General features: G+C 40.1%; 1 long non-coding RNA gene across 1 annotated transcript in view; it reads left to right on the top strand.

Moving 5' to 3' along the window:
* LOC138989199 (uncharacterized) overlaps positions 1-20,401 on the top strand; it is a 214,016-nt gene that overhangs the window by 86,848 nt on the left and 106,767 nt on the right. Inside the window, exon 2 of the long non-coding RNA XR_011465452.1 lies at positions 9,254-9,333. This is a non-coding gene — a long non-coding RNA (uncharacterized lncRNA). The remainder of the gene's footprint in view (positions 1-9,253; positions 9,334-20,401) is intronic.

Raw genomic sequence — 20,401 nt, 5'->3', positions numbered from 1 at the left:
ACAACACAAATAATATGATATTCGTATTGAACTATATGTTAACTCTAGTTATCAATAGCTTCAGTTCATCTGATAGAAATATATTTCTTGTGTGAGGTATTGGCATAGAGAGGAAATACTGAAGAACTAGAATATGCAGTTTCTTTCTCTCATATGGCTGAGGCTATAAAATCTCATTTGATAATAATGTATTTAATGAGAGGACACAAGTCAAATAATGTAAATCATTATTTAGTCATGTATGACTAAGTCATGTATGACTCTTTTGCAACTCCATGGACCTGTAGCCTGCCAGGCTCCTCTGTCCATGGGATTTCCTAGGCAAGAATACTGGAGTTGGTTGCCATTTCCTTCCCCAGGGGATCTTCTCAACCCGGGGATCAAACCCTCATATCCTGCCTTGGCAGCCAGAACTTTACCACTGAGCCACCAGAGAAGCCCACATAATATACATTATTAGGCACCAATTTATCAGAGTAACTCCTGGATGTACAAGAAAAGCTTTATATTATTACTATATGGATGGAAGAAACACATTTCAGAAACATTAAGGATTAATTGATTATATGTAGATGCTTGTAATGCAGTATCCAATACGACAGAGATCTTGTTCAAAGAACTCACGCCTGTGTGGGGATATTGATCTCACCCCGACTAAATAGTCTGGGAAGGTGAGAAGCCTTAGCCATCCATTTCTTCAACTCGCTGGAATAAAATCTGGCATTGCAACCCTTAAAAAAAAATACCTATGATCATATTTTCTTTTTGGAGTTGGTTAGAAAAACATATAAATCAGACACCTGAAGTATGCACACAGAATTCTTGAGGCTGTAAAAACAGGGATTTTCCTTAGTTTGCATCTAATAAAATAGAAAAGTTACCCACTTGACAGAAAATGGGCTTCCTGGAGGCTCTCAGAAAGCCAAGCTCTGCCATGCACAGTGCTGTACATTCAGAGAACAGCGCTGTGTTGACACGTTGCAATAAATGGGGCTCCGCTGTTGCCACTATCCACTAAAGGAAGCATTTCAAAGATCCATTTTCCAGGGCTAAGATTTTAATGGCTTTTCTTAGTTCTGGTGGTTCACTCTAGCGAAGAACAGATAGCTCTTGGCAGTACATCTGGAAGGATCATCCGTGGACATCTGAGTGCCATTGTGGGGCTTCAAGGAAGAGTGCAAAGTGTTCTTTATTCAGTCTCAAAGCTGCCACATTGGTTGCAAGGTGGAGATTCTTAATCCTTTTTCATGATGAAGATCATCCTCTATCTTTGTGCTTTTTTTTGCTTTGTCCCAGTTCATACTCTTTAAGGAAGGCTCTCTTGGAACTCGAGAACTCTATGTTGATAATAATAGAGCATTTTTGCCTCAAGGTAGGTGTGAAGAGAGATAAAGATAAGGAGCACATCTAAGCCATTTTAGTTTTAACCTATTTCATGAAGTTTTCCACCCCCCCCCACCCCTACACACACACTCAATTTTTTTTACAGGGATTTAGCTGTGCTTCCTCTCAGGCAATGGCACCCCACTCCAGTACTCTTGCCTGGAAAATCCCATGGATGGAGGAGCCTGGAAGGCTGCAGTCCATGCGGTCTCTGAGGGTCGGACGCGACTGAGCGACTTCACTTTCACTTTTCACTTTTCATGCATTGGAGAAGGAACTGGCAACCCACTCCAGTGTTCGTGCCTGGAGAATCCCAGGGATGGGGGAGCCCATAGATGGGCTGCCATCTATGGGGTCGCACAGAGTCGGACACGACTGAAGTGACTTAGCAGCAGCGGCAGCAGCTGTGCTTCTGATAGAGCACAACTTGCTAAGAAAATGGAAAGAACATCAGAAAGACAGGACAGATTTAGTCCTCAAACAAATAAGCAGAAAATGTGTGAAGCACTTTGACAACAATGTAACAAAAATTATGAATACATACATGTTTCTAGCATTTCATTCCCCCCTCACCTGCCATCTGGTTCTACTTAACCTCTGAGGGTATGTGCTGGGGGAGTGTTTTATGCTATCATGATGCATAATTGGGAAGAAATGGGAGGAAAGAATGAGACTGGAGTAGAAGAGCTAGGGTATCTTTAAGTACAAACACTGGGAAGCTCTTTGGTGTGAGGGAAGCAAATTGAAGGGAGAAGGACTTCGTGTAACATTATTGTGGTCTACAGAATCAAACAGAATCTCTGTTTGAGTTAGAGAGTTGCACGTGAAAACCTGGAATAACTTTGGAAGAGATATTTGTCTTCTGGACTGGATTTTCTCAACAACGGTGTCATGCCAAGAAGCTGCATCATGTGAATAACCACTTGCTAAGTCATCTATTTAAAGATAACTTTACTTAGTTTGGTATATTTTCTGTGTATTTCACCTCATAAAGTTTTACTTATGTTTTTGTGGCATGTCTTAGATGGACCCCTTAGAAACAAAGCCTGTCCAAGAGTTGAGTCCACTTGGTTTATGGGAGGAGTGATCTTCAGAAAAAAAACTCTCTAAGAGGGAGTGAAGGAGTAAGGGAGGACAAAGAGGCAAGTGAAGATGTGATTGCAGGTCAAGTCCAGCCTTGGTCTGAGGCCTGGGGGGGCAGTATTAGACTGCCTAGACTCCTAGACTGCACTAGGGAGTAGATCTTTGTACCATAACCATTCAGTAATGGGGGAGCTAAAAACAAAATTATCCAAGACACTTAGTAAAGATGATAATAATTTGTGCTCAGTTGTGTCTGACTCTTTGCAAACCCAGGGACTATAGCCCACCAGGCTCCTCTCTCCATGAATTTTCCAGGCAAGAATACTGGAGTGGGTTGCCGTTTCCTTCTCCAGGGGATCTTTCTGACCCAGGGATTGAACTCAAGTCTCCTGCATTGGCAGGCAGATTCTTTACCGCTAAAACCACCTGGTAAAGATGATAAGGCAGACTTTGTTCATGGAAGATTATCACAATGGGGTTTTGTAGTAGGGAAAAGAGATAGGACTCAATGTTGACTCCACCAAGGACAAGTGGAAAATTATAACCCAAGGAGCAGGGTCTGTGAGTGAAAACTTACTAGGGAATGAGGTTTTTTTTTGATAGATGTACTTAACACAATTCTTGCTGAAGGCAGGCCAGGGTGATAAGGTAATATCAAGGGTAGAGGATGAGAAATGTCATCAGATAGGGGTGGTCAGTTACCAAGGTTGGAGGATTATCGCCAAACAGACTAAGCTGGGTTCTTACTCCCACAGCCAGACTGGGAGGCCCAGAGTCCAGCTAGCAGAGCGGAGAAGCCTGAGGAAGCTTTACTCAAGGAGGAGAGCTTGTCAGGTGCTTCAGATCCCTTCTGGGTGAGGTGGCTTCCACCAGTTTGGGGCGGTTTTCTGAAGGAGGGCAATATCTCCGAGCTGTTAGCATTCACAGCAGCGAGGGGATGCGTAGAAGCACAGGTTGGTACAGGTGATCTGGTGCTATACAGCAGCAGGATTTGCGTTTATAAGAGCTGGCACAGAGTCGGATCTGTGCAAGGCAGATGAAGTTGGCATCTATACTGGGCAACTTAAAGAAGTATTGTTTTTTCTTGTCAGTCAGACCACATGACATCTGGACTCCTTAACAGGGATCTTCAAGGGTTGTGCCAAGGTCTCCAGCCTCATTTAAGGACACTGTATTCCTCACATTCTGTCTTTATCATATACCACTCTTCTCTTATTCCCTAAACCCACCCTCCCTTCTCTCATCCATACCCTACTCTCTCCTTCCTCACTGGTACCTTCATTTGACTGTTTCCTACCATGCTTCTTGGGCTTCCCTTGTGGCTCAGCTGGTAAAGAATCCACCTGCAATGCAGAAGATCTGGGTTTGATCCCTGGGTTGGGAAGATCCCCTGGAGAAGGGAAAGGCTACCCACTCCAGTATTCTGGCCTGGAGAATTCCATGGACTATACAGGGCCTGGGGTCGCAAAGAGTCAGACACGACTGAGCTACTTTCACTTTCATCATGCTTCTTGCCATAACTTAGACATCACTCCCTCCCGGAGGCTTTTCTTAGCACCCAGACTTAGACCTCCCCTTCCAGCCACCTAAGTCACCTAGTAGTGCCTTTTATAGTACTTTCCAGAATACATTTTTTTAAATTGGAGGATAATTGCTTAACAATTTTGTATTGGTTTTCTGCTGTACAACAACAGAAATCTGTACAACAATACAAATTTGTACAACAACACAAATCATCCATAAGTGTATATATCCACATATATATGTATATATATATATATATATATATATGTAGGTATGTATGTATACACTCCCCCCTCTTGAGCCTCCCTCTCACCCCCCGACCCATCTCATCCCTCTAGGTCATCACGGAACACTGGGCTGGGCTCCCTATGTTATATAACAGCTTCCCATTAGCTCTCTGTTTTACACACGATAGTGTATATATGTCAACGCTACTCTCTCAATCCATCCCACTCTAAAAGACCATGCCCTATGTCTGCATCTCTATTTCTGCCCTGTAAATAGGTTCAGCAGTACCATTTTTCTAGATTGCATACATATACATTAGCACACGGCATTTGTTTTTCTCTTTCTGACTTACTTCACTCTGCGTAGCAAGCTCTATGTTTAATCCACCTCATTAGAGCTGACTCAAATTCATTCCTTTTTATGGCTGAGCAATATTCCATTGTATACATGTACCACACCTTCTTTATACATGAATCAGTTGATAGACATCTAGGTTGCTTCCATGTCCTGGCGATTGTAAATGCTGCTGCAATGAATGTTGGGGTACATGTGTCTTTTCGGATTATGGTTTTCTCAGGGTTTATGCTCTGTAATGGGATTGCTGAATCATATGGTAGTTTTATTCCTAGTTTTTAAAGGAATGTCCATACCATTCTTCATAGTGGCTGTATCAGTTTACATTCCCAGAATGCATTTTAATTTCTGGTTGACTTCCTTATCCATGCATCCTTGTAGACTATAAAGTCTATGAGGGCAGACCATAAAATTATGCTCATTATTATATTCTAGACTTGGCAAATAATAAGTACATGCATTATGAATGTATGTATGAATATATTGTACAGAATAAATATATCTAAACTTTTCAATTTTAGGAGAATGAAAGTGTTATCTTTCTGTTCATATGTACAATATTACAAAACATAGATTAACTCACACATCTAAAAGAATACCTTCTAAGTCAAATGTAAGTTTTGACAGCATTAAGAAAGAGCTAGAAAACGAATCCTGACGATTTGACCACAGATTTAGGGAAACAGTACATCTCCCACACAACAGTAAATCTATTTTTCTAATGTATATGGCTACTGTTATGCCTAATAACATGCACATTTGTATGAAAGCAAATCTGCCGTCAAGGTGGTGTTTGTGCCTTTTACAAAAGGAAATTAAAAGTCCACACTATTGGTAACAATAACCCGGTGTACGAGACAGCAAAAGAGACACTGATGTATAGAACAGTCTTATGGACTCTGTGGGAGAGGGAGAGGGTGGGAAGATTTGGGAGAATGGCATTGAAACATGTAAAATATCATGTAAGAAACGAGTTGCCAGTCCAGGTTCGATGCACGATACTGGATGCTTGGGACTAGTGCACTGGGACGACCCAGAGCGATGGTATGGGGAGGGAGGAGGGAGGAGGGTTCAGGATGGGGAACACATGTATACCTGTGGCGGATTCATTTCGGTATTTGGCAAAACTAATACAATTATGTAAAGTTTAAAAATAAAATAAAATTAGAAGAAAAAAAAAACCATTAAAAAAAAAAAAAAGTCCACACTATTGCTGGGGAGGGATATAACTGAGGTCCACACAGTCTTTACCTTCAAAGAGAAGCGATTCAAGATAAGGCTGGGAACTGCTTGGCTAGAGCAGAACGACTCCATCAGGATGGGTCTGGATATGAGTACTGGTGCTATGTGATGAGGAAGGGCATGAGCTTTAGAGTTGGAAAGGCTTTTGGTTTAGTGCCAGCTCTGATGCCAGGGTGACCTTACATGACACCATCACCATCCTCATTCTACAGGTTCATCATCTGTTAACAGCTGTTCTGGAAGGTCAGTGAGGTCATGCCTGTGATATGCTGAGCACCGTGCTTAATGCACAGTCAGAGCTCAACGGCCTTGGCTAGTTCACCAGAACACACTATGGTGGAGAAGCACGGGTGGGGTGTCATTGCTTAGCCTGATGAGTGTGAGATTCCTGGCCAACTGCATGAGTGAAGGTGTCCTTAGGTAGAATGGTAAGGGGAGAACAATGCAGCACAGAATCCAGCCATCGTTCCATTGTGCTTAGTTCAGGCCTGCACACAGAGTGTAAGAGTGTAATAACCAATGCCACCTCTGTTGTGCATTTTCTACGTGTCAGGCACTCGAGTTTACACCATCTCTTGTTTTTACATTATGTGAAAAACATATACTATCGTTTCAATTTTATAGACACAAGAAAGACTCGGAGACAGCATATTTGCCCAAGTTACTATAACTGTGAAATGACAGAGCCAGGATTGGACCCAGATTTATTTAGCCGATGGCAAATGTTAAGGTTAATTTTAGAAAAAAATATATTTGAGGGAAAAATGAAACCCAGGATCCCGGTAGTGCATTTTCTTTTCCTCCTGCCAGGTTAGCAAGCCATTAACCAGCTCTCCAAACAAGTGCTTGACCTCCGTGACATAAAGATGGAATAGAGGCTGATTAGAATGTAACTAAGAAGTAATTTTGTTATGGTTTCCCTTGACCCTGGTCTCCAAGGTGACTCAAAGCCATATCTCGTTCCAGCTTCTCTAAGTGAAGGGGAATGATATGCTTTGGGTTCCTTTTGATTTGTTCTCTTTTCCCTGTCATTTACCCTGCACCATCCACCCATTTACCAGGCATTCATTATCTTTAAACCATGCGCATGTGTGCTAAATCGCTTCAGTCTTGTCCGACTCTTTGTGATACTATGGACTGTAGCCTGCTAGGCTCCTTTTTCCATGGGGATTCTCCAAGAGTACTAGAGTGGGATGCTATGCCCTCCTCCAGGGGATCTTCCCGACCCAGGGATCGAACCCACGTCTCTTATGTCTCCTGCATTGGCAGGTGGATTCTTTACCACTAGCGCCATGTGGGAATCCCCCTTACAACCACAGAAATATGAAGCATTAGTCACTCAGTCATGTCCAACTCTTTTGCAACCCGTTGGACTGTAGCCTGCCAGGCTCCTCTGTCCATGGGATTGCCCAGGCAAGAATACTAGAGTAGGTTGCCATTTCCTTTCCCAGGGGATCTTCCTGACCCAGGGATTGAAGCCAGGTCTCCTACACTGCAGGCAGATTCTTTATTGTCTGAGCTACCACAGGTGTCTATAAATTGGAAGCACCAATTTAAAAATATTTTTTCTGACTCTTCATTTAATACATTTTACAAATGATAAAGATGTTCTCTGCACAAGTCACTGCTGTAATGACTTCTTATTTGGGATATCAAAGTAGTAATCTTTAATGCTTAATAATCTTATATTCATTCCGTTTTCCCCTTGATGTATATTGCTGTTTGACCACACTTTGTGATGTGGAATGTCAGAAAATGGGGTATTTGGCATTAATCATTTTCAGTAGGAATCTGTATTAGTCTTTAATTTTCTATCATAATATAAATTTTCTGATAAAACTCATGTTGTAAAGTGTTCTGACATAATTGTCTTATAATCAGGACAGCTCTTATTACTTTTTTTAGAGACCAACAGAGCATCAAAAAATCATTGTGTTAGAGGGGATGCTAATAACTATAAAATCTAGTTTCTGAAAGTGTGTTCCAGTGTTCAAGGTTCTCACTATCTCACCTTCTCTGTAAAACAATGACATAATGTTTGCATGCTTAAGTGAACTATGGAAATAGTGATTTAAGAGGAATTACAAATGTTTCTTGTAAGTATCTGCTTGGCTAATCCACCCTGCCTCTGTAACAGGGAACACAGGGTACAGGATTTCTCAAGTTCATCGTATTACCATCCCCTCATCCCACTCCACTCCCACCCATCTTTCATGGAGCATCTCCTGTGGCCCGTGTGCCTCAGAATACACTGATCTATTCAAATATTTGTCTGCAGATTAGGAAACTAAGCCCCAGGGAAGTTAATTATCACCCACTGTGAAACCGTGGGTGTCTCCACGTATTCTTTACTTTTGTTGTTGAAATCTATTCACCTGTCATTTAGGCCATAGCAGTCAGACTAGAGAGGGCTTACCCTGCAGGCGACAGAAACTTCGGTGAAATCAAGTAATACCCTGTAAGATCAAGGTAGAATTGTTTCTGAAAAAAGACATGCATTACAGAAACTAAATCAAAACAGGAGCTTTACATTTCTACTTTAAAATGAATGATGGTTTTTGGTAGTGGAATTTGACCCAGCTTCTTAGTTCAGAAAATTTTTTTTCCCTAATAAAAGTATTTTATAATCACTGAAAGAACCAGTGGGCTTTTGGTGTCCAGCATAAATCTGATTTTTGAGATAATTGAAATAGTTGAACACATTGAAATGTGCTAAGTGATCTAGTTGGGATTAGTTTACGAACAAATAGAAAGCAAGTCACATTTCCAGATTGTATTAATGTGACACTAATTCTTGTAAGTTTTCTTTTTATTTATGGAAGGAGAATCAAGTGATTTTTACTACCTAGTTTATTTTGAAATAGAATGGATACACTGTTAACAGCATGTAACCAGTTTTGGTAAAGTTCTTGTTTTGGTGTAGTATAATAAGGCAATATAGGAAAGAAGGGTAAGGTTAAATTGAGAAACTAATTAACAATTGTCTTTTTTCAGCATGTAATCAGATAGAAGGAATAGCTGGCAGTCTGGGGTACTCTTAGCACTGATCATAATGTCCTTAGAGGTGTATGAAACAGCAGTGAAGGAATTTCACTTTTGGCTTTGGTGATAATTATGAAAAGTCTGTAAGCTTATTATTGTTATTTTTTAATCTCTGCAGGTCGTCCTTCCCCACTCCACCTCCATATTTTTTCCTTTCTTCTTAGCTTCCTTTAAGTATAACTTACTAAATTCTACTTGGGTAGATGCTAAGGAGTGGAAGAAAATGTTGTTATCATTCTTCTCTTTATTTAGCCATCTAATCAAATCATTGGTCATAATGATATTTTATATTTTTACTGAATTTTGTGATTATATAGTACTTATACAAGCATCTTTATTTAATTATTGCAAAAATGCATCAAGAAGCCAGAGTAAATGTTGCTAATTGTCTTTACAGATGACAAACATGTGGATTAGGGAGATCAAATGATTTGTCCAGTTCATAGCTAAAGAGCAACAGACTGGAGTCAAAGCCAGGTATGATTTTTATTAAAAAAATTTTTTTCTCCACTGCAAAATGAATTAATATATATTATAAGATGAATAAATAAATATATATATAAAGAAGAATATAAGAAAAAAATCACCTATTTATCCAACATTAAAAATAATTATTATTATATTTCAGTATTTGTCTGTTCAGTTTTTAAAATATATGGGTTTTTAAAAGGTAATTTTGGTCAAATTGCATATATGCCTACATTTAAATGTTTTTCTGATACCTGGAGTAACAGGCAAGTTTCGCCTTGGAGTACAAAATGAAGCAGGGCAAAGGCTAAAAGAGTTTTGCAAACAGAATGTACTGGTCATAGCAAACACCCTCTTCCAACAACACAAGAGACAACTCTACACATGAACATCACCAGATGGTCAATACCGAAATCAGATTGATTATATACTTTGCAGCTGAAGATGGAGAAACTCTATACAGTCAGCAAAAACAAGACTGGGCTCAGATCAGATCATGAACTCCTTATTTCAAAATTCAGACATAAATTGAAGAATGTAGGGAAAACCACTAGACCATTTAGGTATGACCAAAATCAAATCCCTTATGATTATACAGTAGAAATGACAAATAGATTCAAGGGATTATATCTGATAGACAGAGTGCCTGAAGAACTATGAACAGAGGTTCATAACATTGTATAGGAGGTAGTGATCAAAACCATCTCCAAGAAAAAGAAAGGCAAAAAAAGCAAATGGTTGTCTGAGGAGGCCTTACAAATAACTGAGAAAAGAAGAGAAGCAAAAGACAAAAAAGTAAAGTAAAGATATAACCATCTGAATGCAGAGTTCCAAAGAATAGCAAGGAGAGATAAGAAAGCCTTCCTCAGTGATCAATGCAAAGAAATAGATGAAAACAATGGAATGAGAAAGACTAGAGATCTCTTCAAGAAAATAAGAGATACCAAGGGAACATTTTATGCAAAGATGGGCACATAAAGGACAGAAATGGTATGGACCTAACAGAAGCAGAAGATATTAAGAAGAAGTGGCAAGAATACACAAAAGAACTATACAAAAAAGATCTTCACAACCCAGATAATCACAGCAATGTGATCATTCACCTAGAGCCAGACATCTTGGAGTGCAAAATCAAATGGGCCTTAGGAAACATAACTACAACAAAGCTAGTGGAGGTGATGGAATTCCAGGTGAGCTATTTCAAGTCCTAACAAATGGTGGTGTTAAAATGCTGCATTCAATATGCCAGCAGAGAAGGCAATGGCACCCCACTCCAGTACTCTTGCCTGGAAAATCCCATGGATGGAGGAGCCTGGTAGGCTTCAGTCCATGGGGTCGCGTGAAGTAGGATACGACTGAGCGACTTCACTTTCACTTTTCACTTTCATGCACTGGAGGAGGAAATGGCAACCCACTCCAGTGTTCTTGTCTGGAGAATCCCAGGGACAGTGGAGCCTGGTGGGCTGCTGTCTATGGAGTCGCACAGTGTGGATACAACTGAAGTGACTTAGCAGCAGCAGCAGCAATATGCCAGCAAATTTGGAAAACTCAGCAGTGGCCATAACACTGGAAAAGGTCAGTTTTCATTCCAATCCCCCCAAAAAAAAAGCAATGCTAAAGAATGTTCAAACTACCGCACAATTGCGCTCATTTCACATGCTAGCAAAGTAATGCTTAAAATTCTCCAATCTTCAAAAGTACATGAACTCAGAACTTCCATATGTTCAAGCTGGATTTAGAAAAGGCAGAGAAACCAGAGATTGAATTGCCAGGATCCATTTGATCATTGAAAAAGCTAGAGAATTCCAGAAGAACATCTACTTCTGCTTCATGGACTATGCTAAAGTCTTTGACTGTGTGGATCACAACAAACTGTTGAAAATTCTGAAAGAGATGGGAATACCAGACCATCTCATCTGCCTCCTGAGAAACCTGTAAGGAGGTCAAGAAGCAACAGTTAGAACAGGACATAGAGCAATGGATTGGTTCAAAATTGGCAAAGGAGTACGTCAAGGCTGTATATTGTCACCCTGTTTATTTAACTTATATGCAGAGCCTGTTCAGTTCATTCGCTCAGTTGTGTCCACCTCTTTTGCAACCCTATGGACTGTGGCACTATATGCAAAGTACATCATGCAAAATGCTGTACTGGATGAAGCACAAGCTGGAATCAAGATTACCAGGAGAAAGATCAACAACCCCAACTATGTAGATAACACCACACTAAAGACAGAAAGTGAAGAGGACCTAAAGAGCCTCTTGATGAAGGTGAAAGAGGAGAGTGAAAAAGCTGACTTAAAACTCAGAATTCAAGAAATGAAAATCATGGTATCTGGTTCCATCACTTTATGTCAAATAGATGGGGAAACAATGGTAACAGTGACAGACTATTGTCTTGAGCTCCAAAATCACTGCAGATGGTGACTGCAGCCATGAAATTAAAAGATGCTTGCTCCTTGGAAGAAAAGCTATGACAAACCTAGACAGCATATTAAAAAGGACAGACATTGCCAACAAAGGTTCATATAGTCAAAGGTATGGTTTTTCCAGGAGTCATGTATGGATGTGAGAGCTGAACCATAAAGAAGACAGACAGCTGAAGAATGCTTTTGAACTGTGGTATTGGAGAAGACTCTTGAGAGTCCTTTGGACTGCTGGGAGATAAAACCAGTCTATTCTAAAGGAAATCAGTCCTGAATATTCATTGGAAGGACTGATGCTTAAGCTGAAGCTCCAATAATTTGTTCATCTGATGCGAAGAACTGACTAATTGGAAAAGAGTCTGATGCTGGGAAAGATTGAAGGTAGGAGGGGAAGGGGACGACAGAAGATGAGATGGTTGGGTGGCATCATTGACTCAAAGGACATGAGGTTGAGTAAGCTCTGAGAGATGTTGAAAGACAGGGAGGCCTGGCATTCTGCAGTTCATGGGGTCACAAGGAGTCGGACATGATTGAGCGACTGAACAGCAGCAAGTTTTTTTCTAGTCGACCTTTTTATATACATATTTTAAATGTTATAAAATATTTTTACTTGACCCTTTTCAAAATATAAAAATTAAACTTACTAATTTTAACAAGTTAATCTACCTAAGAATCAATCATCTTCCACTCCTGACATTCTAGGAGCCCAATTGGGCTTGATACCCTTACATATCAGCTAATGTAGAATAAAATATTTTTTCCTAATTTTATATATATAATATAAGTTTATAATCATATATATATATAAACTGTGTCTTACAATATATAAATGAGATCTTAACATATGTATCATATATGTAATATATGGGGTTGTTTCTCATGTAATATTTCTTCTTAGAGTTGCTGTCTCTGACCCCTTCTTTTATCATCTTTCCTCACTGTGAAAATATCCATATGGGATTCATGTGGAGTAGCAACATTTGTTAAAGACATGAATGTTTGAAAGTAGAGAAATGTAAAAACAAATTATGATACCTTCAACATGTCAAACAAGTTTTATAGCATTTTTTTTAGTTGGAAGGATAATTGCTTCATAATGTGTTGTTTTCTGCCGTGCAATAATGTGAATCAGTCATAATTATATATATATATAAATATGTATATACCTATTTCCCTGGTGGCTCAGATGGTAAAGCATTTGTCTACAATGTGAGAGATCTGGGTTCGATCCCTGGGTTGGGAATATTCCCTGGAGAAGGAAATGGCAACCCACTCCAGTACTCTTGCCTTGAAAATCCCATGGACGGAGGAGCTTGGTGCAGGCTACTATCCATGGGGTCGCAAAGAGTCGGGCACGACTGAGCGACTTCACTTTCACTTTCTCTCTTGTACATCCCTCTCCTCTCCCATCCCACCACCAAAAGTCATCACAGGGCACCAGGCTGGTCTCCCTGTGTTATATAGCAGCTTCCCACCAGTTATGTATTTTATATATGATAATGTACACATGTCAATGATACTTTCTCAATTTGTCCTACCCTCTCCCGCCATGGTATCCACAAGTCACTTGCCATGTCTGTGTCTTGGGGAGGGAATGGAATTTTAAAGCTTTCAAAGGTGTTTATGATGAGTATGCTCTACTATTGGGCAATACTTAAAAGTATGTAAAACATTCAAAAAACACATTGGAAAAGAAATACACCAGAATATTGATGGCACTTTTCTCTAGGTGACATTTTAAAATCCAATGCAAAATTTTTATTATTTTAAATAACCCAAATGATTAATAATAAAGAGATGAGTTGTGGGGTAGAGATGGGATTCTTATCTGCCTTTTTGCCCTTGATCTTTTCCTTGACTCTCCTGATCAGTGAAGTTTCTTGTCTTTTGAACAACCCTTCCCTGGTCAATGGTGATAGTTCTGATGTGAATTATGAGCCAATTTACTCTTTCTCTTATAGAATCCTCAAAGTTTACTCTTTCCCTTTAGTGGGCTGTTTATCAACAGGTTAAGATGACTACATTTTGATAGATTGGTTTTCTAAACCCAGGTTTGATTAAATGGACTCATAGAATATAAAAAAAAAAGTAAAGAACAGACTTTTGGACTCTGTGGGAGAAGGTGAGGGTGGGATGATTTGACAGAATAGCATTGAAACATGTATATTATCACATGTGAAACAGATCACCAGTCCAGGTTTGATGCATGAGACAGGGTGTTCAGGGCTGGTGCACTGGGATGACCCTGAGGGATGGGATAGGGAGGGAGGTGGGAGGGGGGTCCAGGATGAGGGAAACATGTACACCATGGCTGATTTATGTCAGTGTATGGCAAAAACCACTACAATATTGTAAAGTAGTTAGCCTCAAATTAAAATAAAATTTTAAAAAATGAAAAATAAAAAGAAATATCACCCCCTCTAATAGAAGTACTCTTCTTTGAAAATGTTGATGTATTCAACTCAAATTCAAAAACAAAAGTTGTTTGCTTTCTTCATATTCTAGGTTACCATATAACAGACACACTGATAATATTGAACTAGATTCTTATTAGTGAGTCATTTGGTCAATTAGGAATACAGCTGTGGGGCATTGAATTAAGAAAAAACACATATAGAAAATCACTCAAATTTTTAGACTTTCCTTAAAACCTTTGTGGTTGGTGGTAAATTGCATGACACTTTAGGAGGGCTTTTAGGAGCTTGAGATATATGACTTAGCATAAGGGATCTTTTCCTCAAACCAGGACATATCTCTTAACAGTACAAAAATGAATGCTTGGTCCAGTTTATTTTTAAAATTTCTCCATTTCTCTATAATGCATAGAGTATATTGAAAGCATTTTGTATCTCTTTTTTTTTGTGTGAGATGTGCATCTTCTTGACCACAATTTGTCACCAAGGCAACCAAACCTTTGCTTAATGTCCTGTACTTCAGTAAAATAAAATGCATGCCATTTTAAATACAGTTTTTTGAAAAGTAGAAATGGTTTGATATTTTACTTGTAATGAAAATTAAACTGTTTATTACTCTATTTCCCACTAAATCACATCTTTCTAAGTATTGAGAGGGATCCTTCTCAGAAAGATGATTGTTTCAGGTCCAAGGAGCCATTCTTTTGCCTCTAGATCTTGACACATTAACAATTATTATCAGATTTTGGTTTTGGTCTCCATCCATCTATGTGATTTGAACTTCCTTAATCCTATTGGAAACACAAGTGAGTTTAAATAAAATATTCAATATGACTAGGAAAGTGAAGCTATCAGTAAAAAAAAATGAGCCTGTAGAGACAATCAGATGGACCATCCAGGCTGTGTACAGTTTTGATTCTTTCCCAGTGATTTCAGTGTCCCTCTGGATTATCAAAATTAATATTGATGTTTGCTTCAGATTTGAAGACCATGTTAGATATGTGTAATTTCTCAACATTCAGCTTCTCCATGGTTCCATTACCTGCTTTTTTTTTTTTGGTAAAGTATTTGATTTGTTGCCTCTTTTTTTCCATGGATGACATTTGTGATCTGGAATAACTTTTCTGACGTATTCAAAGCCCTCAGTATGAGTCTACTTTCATTTCAGACCAAGTTAGTTAGTTCTGTTTTCAACTACCAACAGTATAGTGTATTTTCTGGTTGGTTCATTCCTTCAAAAGAGTCTTTAGGTCTAGGAAAATGAGGAAGAAAGAAGTCGGGTCGGTCAGTCAGTCAGTTCAGTCACTGTCATGTCCAACTCTGCGACCCCGTGGACTGCAGCACGCCAGGCCTCCCTGTCCATCACCAACTCCCGGAGTTTACGCAGACTCATGTCCATTGAGTCGAAAGTTGGGGGCAGAGATCAACTATCTTCTGGGGCTCTAAAGCAGAGAATCAAACACACGGACTTCCTTATTAATTTCTCAAAAGGAAGTGAGCAACTCAGTCAGGAAGCAGGAGTGTAAGAACTTTGTAAGACTGTTATATGTTCGTTCCTGTTATCCCAAACTGAGTGACATTTAAGAGCTTAAAGACATAGAATGGATGAGCTGATCTCCAGAACCTGCGAGGCTGGGGGTGATTTGGGAAAGAATGGTGAAGGGGAGAAATCATCCAACTTATCAGCAGTTTAAGGGAGATGGAAACAATTTTCCAAAAACTGGATGAGTGAATGGCAGTATTGAAGGAGAGCTCTTTGGATTCCTGAAGTCTGTACTGTGAAAGAAAGGATGACAATGGAGATGAACCTGAGCTTGAGACGGGCCAGCACTAACAATGGCAATGCCTGAATGATCTTGGCATTCAACCTCCTTTAGTCAACTTTCCTCGGCTGATCTTGGCTTTCTCAAATGCTTCCCTTCCAGGATAAATGCGTCAAGATTTTCCTACTTGCTCCTTTGACGTCATGGGATGTTGGGATGGAGAGATGGAAGTCACAGTCCTTTATATATGAGGCAGGATGCGGAGGTCATAGGGGTGACCTCTGTGAGCTTTAGTGTTTTTTTAATATATGAGGAGTACATAATAGTATCTGTCTAGTAGGGTATGTCAGCAATCAAATTTGATAATTGCTGGTTCTACTTTGATGGTTGCTTACCTTTTTATTTACATTTCTTGTTTTCTTATTTGGTTTGTGATATTCTTAAATATCAAGATCATGTCTTAAACTTTTTTATATCTCAGATGCCTTGTATTAAGCACTCTGGACTCTGGGACTCAGTAAATGGCTTTTTATGAACGCAGTATGCTCTTGACTGAAAACAGTAAAAAGTTATGGAGCATCTACTATATGCTAGAACTTATCTATATTAACAAAGTAATTGCACTAAGATGCTGAGGACAATTGATTATCACCATTTATAGATGAGGAAACTGAGGCCCAGAGCTGAGGTAACTTGACCAAATGGTCCATGTGGTGGTGGGCTCCAAAAACCACTCACTATGCTCTACTGAGAATGACCTGACATCCCTCACTGATTTCATAAGTCAGGGAAAGAAGAGGAAATATCAGTGCCGGTAAACACGGGCAAGTGGCCACCACTGCTTCTGAGACTGAAGTGATTTTCTTATTGTTTCATGCCCAACAGCAGAGCATGTTCTTCTTTTTCTAGGAAAGCACTAGAAATCATCTGACAGTGCAGATTCAGGAGCAAGAAGGGTAGGTCTGTTGCTGCTGCTCTAGCAGTTAACTCTTACTTTTTTTTTTTCTCTCTCTTCACTGAGCAGTTTCCCCAGAGAAACTTTCTTGCTCTGCACACCTCAACAGTAGGGACAAGAACAATGACAGCAGTATCACACTCAGATTAAAAATCTAGATTAATTGGTATGCTGCTGCTAAGTTGCTTCAGTTGTGTCCAACTAGTCCCCTAGGCTCCTCTGTAATAAAAATGCACAGAGACTCAAAGATTGAGAGTTTGAAATTGAAATGAGTTTATGTTCTTTTGGAGTGGGACTTTGATGCCTTTAATGCATCTCTCCTGCTCCCTATATGTGTAGTTCCAATTTAACCTTCATTAGGGTTAAATTTAACCTTCATTAGGGGCTCAGTGGTAAATTTAACCTTCCCTGGTAGCTCAGTGGTAAAGAATCTGCCTGCCAATACAGATTCAATTCTGTATTGAATTGAGGGAAAGCAGGTTCAGTTCCTCAGAGAAGGCAATAGCACCCCACTCCAGTACTCTTGCCTGGAAAATCCCATGGATGGAGGAGCCTGGTAGGCTGCAGTCCATGGGGTCCCTAAGAGTCGGACACGACTGGGTGACTTCACTTTCACTTTCCACTTTCATGCATTGGAGGAGGAAATGGCAACCCACTCCAGTATTCTTGCTTGGAGAATCCCAGGGATGGTGGGGCCTGGTGGGCTGCCGTCTATGGGGTCGCACAGAGTCGGACACGACTGAAGTGACTTAGCAGCAGTAGCAGGTTCAGTTCCTGGGTCAGGAAGATCCCTTAGAGAAGGAAAGGTCAACCAGCTCCAGTATTCTTGCCTGGGAAATCTCATGGACAGAGGAACCTGGCGGGCTATAGGGCATGGGGTCACGAGAGTTGGAAACAAGCTGATGACTAAACAACCACCACTACCTTCATTATAATACCGCTTCTCTCTTTTGCTTACCAAAACTGGTTCTCAGAAACAACACAAAATTAATTTACACTGCTATGTAATAATGTAGAGTTTAAGTTATGATCTATCCTCCAGAAATGCCATTTTAACATGAGTGAGAGTCGTAGTTTAAGAAACAGACCACTAACGGTAGAATTCCAGATACTAGGGATTCCAGACAGTGGGAGGACATTGGAGACCCTTGCTGTTACCTCTGAAATCATAGCATGGAATAATCATTTTCCTGAGGATAAATCTAAGTGGTGTTGCCCGGTCATGAAGAAAGGTCCATGTCTGAGCCCAGGTGTAACTTGAATTACTTATCAATTACTTATTAACTTTTTTTTTTTCCCAGCAGTAATCATCTCAGAGTACATAAAGTGTATTGCCACGTTTGAATGCCTAGTGACCGGATTAATTTGTACGTTCTTTTTATTTTCCCAAATTGACTAAAATCAGAACACTATGGCTGAAATAAGAATCCATCACTGATACAACAAGAGTTGATGGTACCTGGGGTTGTGCCACTGACTAGCTTTAATTTAACTGAAGTGAGTTTTTCTTCTTTTCCAATGGGTCTTTGATGCCTTTAATGTGCCTCTTCTGCTCCCTACTAATTTAGTTAAGTTTAACAACCCCTAACCTTCATTAGGCGACCCACTCCAGTACTCTTGCCTGGAAAATCCCATGGACAGAGGAGCCTGGTGGGCTGCAGTCCATGGGGTCGCTAAGAGTTGGACACGACTGAGCGACTTCATTTTCACTTTTCACTTTCATGCACTTGAGAAGGAAATGGCAACCCACTCCAGTGTTCTTGCCTGGAGAATCCCAGGGACGGGAGCCTCGTGGGCTGCCATCTATGGGGTCGCACAGAGTCGGACACGACTGAAGCGACTTAGCAGCAGCAGTAGCAGCAGCAGCAACCTTCATTATGGGCTTTCCCTGGTCACTCAGACAGTAAAGAATCTGCCTGCAATTCAGGAGACCTAGGTTCAGTCCTTGGATTGGGAAGATCTCCTGGAGAAGGGAGTGGCTACCCACTCCAGTATTCTTGCCTGCAGAATTCCAGGGACAGAGGAGCCTGGCTCACTGAGCTACAGTCTATGAGGTCACAGAGTTGAGTATAACTGAGTGACTAACACCTTCACTTTCTTTTTCAGCCTTCATTATAATACAGCTGCTCTACTGCTTGCCAAAATAGTTCTCAGAAACAACAACTCAATTGCATAAACCCCTTGCAGCCATGTGATAGCTCCTAATTCTTCCTTGTTGAGGACATCACAACTGTTATTTTGTTAGGCAATGTTGGCTCTTCAGCCCCCAAAGGGCATGGTTAGTGATCAGTCCAAGCCAGTCTTGGCAGTTCTATTCCATTTTGCCCCTGATTGGTTTAAGGGTGGATATGACTCAGTCCTGGTTAATTGGATATAAAGAAAGCTTCCTGGGACACATTTTCTCCTATGTGAAAAAGAAGCAGAGCCTTAGAGAAGATTCTCGCCTTCCTTTCTCAAATGCTAATGGAGTGTGTGATGCTTCAGCTTCAGTAGACATCTTGACATCATGGTGATGTGCCCAATGACAAAAAATACAGTTCTCTGATGATGGTGGGACAGACAGCAACTCAGTTTGGTTCAGCAACTTCACAGCAGCAACTGTGAAGAATTGCATGTCTCCCTTGTGACTCAGCTGCTTAAGAATCCACCTGCAATGAAGGAGACCTAGGTTTGATCCTTGGGTTGGGAAGATCCCCCAGAGAAGGGAAAGGCAACCTACTGCAGTATTCTGGCCTGGAGAATTCCATGGACTGTATAGTCCATGGGGTTGCAAAGAGTTGGGCAGGACTGAGCTACTTTCACTTTCATTGCTTCCTTATTCTTTAAGGTAATTAAAGTCTTTATTGTCTAAAATTTAGCCAAATGTTCTATAACTTGCAGCCAAAAGCCTCCCCAGGTGCTGCCATCTCATAATAATGAAATATTTTAATATGAACTGTAGGTATTTTAAAATATTATGTAAAATGTGAAAGTGCCTCTTTAAAGTGTATTATGGACTTTTCAGGTGGTACTAGTGGTAAAGAACCCACCTGCCAGTGCAGAAGATACAAGAGAGGAGGGTTCCATCCCTGTACTGGGTAGATCCCCTGGAGGAAGACACGGCAACCCACTTAAGTATTCTTGCCCAGAGAATCCCATGGACAGAGGAGCCTGGAGGGCTATAGTCCATAGGGTTGCAGAGAGTTGAACATAACTGAAGCAACTTAGCACAGCAGAAAGTATATTATGCTTATTTTTCTATTGTTTGTATTAATATTTAAGGAAAATAATGCCACCTACATAATAACATAATTTCTTGATAAGTCCCTTGGTTTTCTCTTCCAATCAAATTGCTACCCCTCTTTCCTGTGATTAAGATCTAGAATTTCCACTTATAAGGCAATCCAGATATTTGGTATTTCTTATATTCAAGGTATATAATAGGCTGAAATGAGTAGTTTAGAATATACATAGCTTTATGGTGTCATGTCTCATCAACATTAACATATCTTTCCATTCACTTCCTTCTACATAAACACAGCA

The sequence above is a fragment of the Bos mutus genome, chromosome 9, assembly GCF_027580195.1.
Source record: "Bos mutus isolate GX-2022 chromosome 9, NWIPB_WYAK_1.1, whole genome shotgun sequence".
In the NCBI taxonomy this organism is placed as follows: domain Eukaryota; kingdom Metazoa; phylum Chordata; class Mammalia; order Artiodactyla; family Bovidae; genus Bos; species Bos mutus.
This window is presented reverse-complemented; position numbering and strand designations above follow the sequence as displayed.